General features: G+C 34.7%; 1 non-coding gene across 1 annotated transcript; it reads left to right on the top strand.

Moving 5' to 3' along the window:
- Window positions 1-1,528: 1,528 nt before the first annotated feature.
- Window positions 1,529-1,635, top strand: LOC124895345. The gene has a single exon (XR_007051665.1). It is a non-coding gene; the product is annotated as a small nucleolar RNA R71 (small nucleolar RNA).
- Window positions 1,636-5,504: the final 3,869 nt, after the last annotated feature.

Below are 5,504 nucleotides of genomic sequence, written 5' to 3'. Positions count from 1 at the left end.
ATCATGTGCTTGCATTGTCATTTTTCCGGCTGCGATATCAATGAGTGAATGCCCTATTGCTAAAAATGGTCGTCCCAAAATAAATAGAATAACTGGATCAGCCTCAAAGTCGAGAATCACAAAATCCACAGGAAAGATCAAAGACCCCACTTGAACGATTATATTTTCAATAACACCACTTGGTTTAGCAAGTGACCTGCCTACCAACTGCAACACAATAGTAGTAGGCTTGGGGATTCTAAGACCCATCTTCTGGTACCATAACGTGGGCATGATATTTATGCTAGCTCCTAAGTCACACAATCCATGTGTATAAATAGTTTGACCAAGGGTAATCTGCAATGTGAAACTCCCCGGATCCTTCAATTTCGTGGGCAGTTTATTTTAAGTTTTAGAAGTGCACTCCTGAGTAAGTGAAACTATAGCATATTCAGCCAACCAATTCTTATTGGCAATAATATCCTTCAAGTATTTTGTATATTTTAGCATACTCTGTAAAATGTCAACAAGAGGAAGGTTCACATGAACTTGTTTCAGAAGATCTAAAAACTTCTTAAAACTGGCTTCCTCTTGATGCTTTCTTTCTCTTTGAGGAAAGGGTAAGGGAATAGTCTTCTTCTCTACATGAATCTCTTTACTAGCCTCTTTTTCTTTGTCTTTCACTTCTGCATTCTCTTGCAAGCTATCATCAGTAACCACAGGATTGCCCTGCTTCTTCACCATCTTCTTCGTTTGCATCCCACTCCTTGTTGTAACCATATTCACTTGTTTAGGATTATCCTCATTGTCGCTAGGCAATGGTCTTTGTGGCCTTGTATTCTGCGATCCTATGATTTGACCTAACTGGAATTCCAGATTTCTGGTGAGTAATTATTGACTCTTCAATTCAGCTGCAAACTATGCCTATTGAGCCATCAACTGCTTAAGAATCTCCTCCATATTACTATTTGAGGCAGTCGCCTGATTATTCTGCACCGGTTGTGGATTTGGTTGCACTGGTCCTTTATACTGACTAGTATTCTGTGCCTAATTTCTACCCCATGAGAAATTAGGGTGGATCCTCCAATTTGGATTATATGTATTGCCAAAATTTTGTTGACCCTGACGAGTTGCATTTCCCACGTAGATAACTGAATCTGGATTAACAGAACATGCATCTACTTTATGCTCACTACTTCCACAAACTTCACACCATGAATATACCTGTTGAACTACATTTGCTGTTGCTGCTGGTTGTGTTGTACCCAACTTTAAGTTGTTAAACTAAGTAGTCATATGACCCTATATTGCTGAAATCTATGCTTGTAATGCAGTGAATTGATCAACCTCCAAAAGCCCTACAACTTTCTTGGGAGCATTCTTTTAGTCTGCATACCAATCAGGATTACCTTATGCAATTTGATTCAGTAAGGTATATAATTCTTCATATATTGTCTCCAAAGCTTGACCCCCTACTGCTCAATCTAAGAGAATTTTTGTATTAGACTCAAGGCCTTCTATAAATGTATACACCAAAACATCATTCGATTGATGGTGATACGGACAACTTCTGAGCATACCTTTGAATCTCTCCCAAGCTTGGTAGAGATTTTCTCCATCTTTCTATCTGAAACTCAATATCTCACTCCTTAATCGAGCAGTTTTTTGAGATGGAAAAAATTAAATGAGGAACTTTCGAGCACATTCTTCCCATGTAGTGATGGATTGGTGTGGTTCAGTAAGCAGCTATCTCTTTAATTCCCCTAGTAGAGAAAAGGGGAAGAGTATCAATCTGATATAATCAGCACTCACATCTGTAGGAATATATGTATTGCTTATCTCCAGGAAGGTTTGTAAGTGCTGCTGCGGATCCTCATGTGAAAGTCCCTAAAATTCTTTTGCAGATTTCAACAGGTTTATTATATTTTATTTCAATTCCCATCGACCTCCTTGTTCAGGCTTTAGGATACTGTTAGTCACAAGGTATGTAAGTGGGATTGCCACTTCTCGGACAGGTCTTTTGATTGGTTGAACAGGAACAATTGGAGCTGGAATATCTCCAACATTTGGATTAGCAACTACAGGATCGAGTCTCAACTATAGGATCGAGTCTTTCTGCCATTGATTCCTGTTGAGTGTAGTATTGAGCTCTTCGTCTCTGATGAAAACCTAATTCTGGTTCTGCAAAGGGCTCTACTAACTCTTTATCTCTAGCCAGTCCAATGTTAAGGTAAACCTGCAAAAGTTCAGCCGCTAAGATCAAGTTGTTAACACCTAAACTTATGATCAAAAATGAAAGATTAAAACAATTACTAATGCTATTTGATCCCCGACAACGACGCCAAAAACTTGTTGCGTCTCTACGCACACGCAAGTGTACGTGATCTTTTATGTAATATAATGACTTAGATAGTCATATATCGTTCCCTCGAGGATCAATAAACTAGAAATTTATTCAATCTTTAGTTCAAGACAATTGAGTATTAAGTGTTGATTGTATCAAGATTAACATTAATTTATAAATAAAATTTAAACTACTAAACAAGAATTAATTTATGATGACTTAAGCAAAGTAAGAAACGGTTGTAATCAATAATGAGGATGATTCCAGGGTTGAGGTATTTTGAAAACTCATACAATTCTCTATTCTTTTCATAGTCTAATTGGTTATCGGGTTGATGGTTCGCAAGGTTTATGCCATAATCTTGGTCTCCCGACCTTAGATCTTCTATCTATTGAATGTTGTAACTACAACTCCCACAGAGTTACGACAAATCTTCTAGATTCATGAAATTGTCTTCCTGCAAGTGAACCAAGAAAGGCTTCTAGGTATATCCCTATCCTAGATGCTAATTCAGATCCTTTCTTTCATAAAAGAATAAGAACCTTGCTCCCTAATTTCTTCGTTCTATCCTATGATTCTCCTCCCGAATTCACATAGAAATTAAATTTATTCTAATGTTGGCCAATCATTAAAATAGTAAGCTCAAGAAATTAAGAACAACCCATCTAATAATCCAAAAAGAAACTATGAATAAGAATATTAAATAGTACTCATGTTCTTAGCCTCAACCCCAGAAAGGGGGTATTTAGTTACTCATGTTTGAATTAACCATCCAAAATAAGTAATAAATCATACCCAATTCAATCCTTGAAATAAAGGAATTCAAAAAATTGTTTATGAACCCTAAAAGAGAGAATTTTGTGTTTTACTTCCGCTGCTCTCTGCTTGACAAAAGTCCCTCACCTTTTCCTGCATTTTTCTTTTTATATCTGGGACAAAAATAATTAAAATATTCCCGATTTGTCCACCCGACGCATCGCGCCTTGACTGATATTGCTATTTTTCCATTAAAATCAGGGAAATTGCAGAGCTCAAGCATTCCCCATCAATTGTAAAATGCACCTTCACCGCGACGCACTACTATCGCGGTGAGCCACTGGATTGGGACAATTGTGAAATAATCATCCTCCACAACGCGCTAAACTTTTAGATCACCAATTCTGGTAAAATACACTTCTCTGCGATGCGGGAAAAATAGCAAATTTCCACTGGAATTTGGTAATTGCTATTTTGCTGATCCTCGCGACACGAAGAATCTTCAAATGAGTATTTCTTCTTTCCAGATTCCCTTTTTCAGCTTATCTTCAATCCCTTGCCTTCCTTAATTGCTTCCATCTTCTTGTAATGTCCAATTATACGTAATTCTTCATAATTTTTAACCTGAAAGGACTATCATATCCATTAGGCACAAACCAAAATAAAAGTTGAATTATACTTAAGAATTCATACAAAGTTCTTAAACTAAGTTCAAATCTGGGTGCATATTGGTGCTTTGAGCATATAAATATTTCCAAGATCAAAGTTTTATTGGAAATTAGTGATTCCATTTCATCATTTACAGCCTCTTTCCAAAAAATAGCATTATGTGAAGACAAAACTTCTTTAAAAGCGAGAGTGTTATCTCTAACACTAAAAACATAAGAATCAGGACCAAAATCTTTATCTACTCTAGCTCATTTACTTTTTATTCACTCAAAATCAACATTTCTTTATTTTTTAAAGTAGAAGTAGAAGAACTAGATAGTGACAAAATATTTTTTTAGTCCTATGAACCCCACTATTTTTAGAATCAAAAGGGAATTTATTTTCATGTAAAATAGCATCACTTGATTTTATTATCACACTATCATTAAGATTAAAAAATATATAGGCTATACTACTTGAAGCATAACCAAGAAAAGCACAAGTGGTAACCTTTTTACCCAACTTAGAAATTTCAGGATCCATTAACCTTATATAGGCTAAGCAACCCTAAACTCTTAGATATCCCAATTTTGACTTACAACTCAAAAGAAGTTAATTTGATCTTTATATGAGGCACACGATTCAACACATAACAAGAAGTCAAAAGTGCTTCACCCTAAAAACTTAAAGGTGTACAAGACTCAACTAACATGACATTAGTCTACTCAACCAAAATTCTATTCTTCCTTTCTCTACACCATTAGATGCAGAAGAATAAGGAGGAGTAGTTTCATGAATTATAACCAATGATCTAACAAAAGAATTGAACTCATGTGACTCATATTCACGAACTCTATCACTTCTAATTCTTTTTATTTTCTACAAAACTTATTCTCAACTTCTTGGAGAAAAGTTTTAAAATTCTCAAAAGCATCACTTTTATTTTTCATTAAGTAAACATATATAAACTTAGAAAAATTATCAACGAAAGTGATAAAATATCTATTTCTTTCATGAGTTAAAATTCTTCCAAGTTCAAAAATATCAATATGAACTAATTCTAATAAATTAACTTTTCTTTCAACTTGAAAATGAGGCATTTTTGTGATTTTGGCTTTACTACAAGCCTCTCATCTTTCAAAATTTTTTTTGATCACTGAAATTAATCCTAAACTACTCATGATTCCCACATAACGATTATTTATATGACACAAACAAGCATGCCAAAAATTAGTTGAAGAAAGTGTATAAACAAAGTAGATATTTTATTTATTTCAAAATTCTACTTGAACATACCATTACATGCATACCCCTTTCCCAAAAAAATATTATTTTTCACAATTACATATTGGTCAGATTCAATAATCTGTTTGAAGCCTGATTTATTAAGAAGAAAACTAGACATCAAATTTTTTCTCATGGAAGGAGTGTAAAATACATCTTTTAAAATTAATATCCTTCCAGAAGTAAATCTCAACTCAACATCTCCCTTTTCAAGCACTGAGTTGTGTGAGAATCTCCAAGCATGATATTTTTGGGCTCCTCAAAGGAGTATATTTTTTAAATTAGTCATTGTCATAACAGACATAACGGTTTGCACTAGAGTCAGCCCACCATCCATCAATATTCTCAACCATGTTTATTTCTATTATCACCACCACAAATAGTTCTTTGGTAATGTTTGCCTGAGATATAGGCCCATATTTTCGATATTTATAAAATTGAGCAATATGCCCACTCTTGCCATAGACAAAGCATGGTCCCTTCTATTGAATAT

Source organism: Capsicum annuum, unplaced genomic scaffold (genome assembly GCF_002878395.1).
Source record: "Capsicum annuum cultivar UCD-10X-F1 unplaced genomic scaffold, UCD10Xv1.1 ctg81467, whole genome shotgun sequence".
In the NCBI taxonomy this organism is placed as follows: domain Eukaryota; kingdom Viridiplantae; phylum Streptophyta; class Magnoliopsida; order Solanales; family Solanaceae; genus Capsicum; species Capsicum annuum.
The sequence above is the reverse complement of the archived record's forward strand: the minus strand, read 5'-3'. Positions and strand labels throughout refer to the sequence as shown.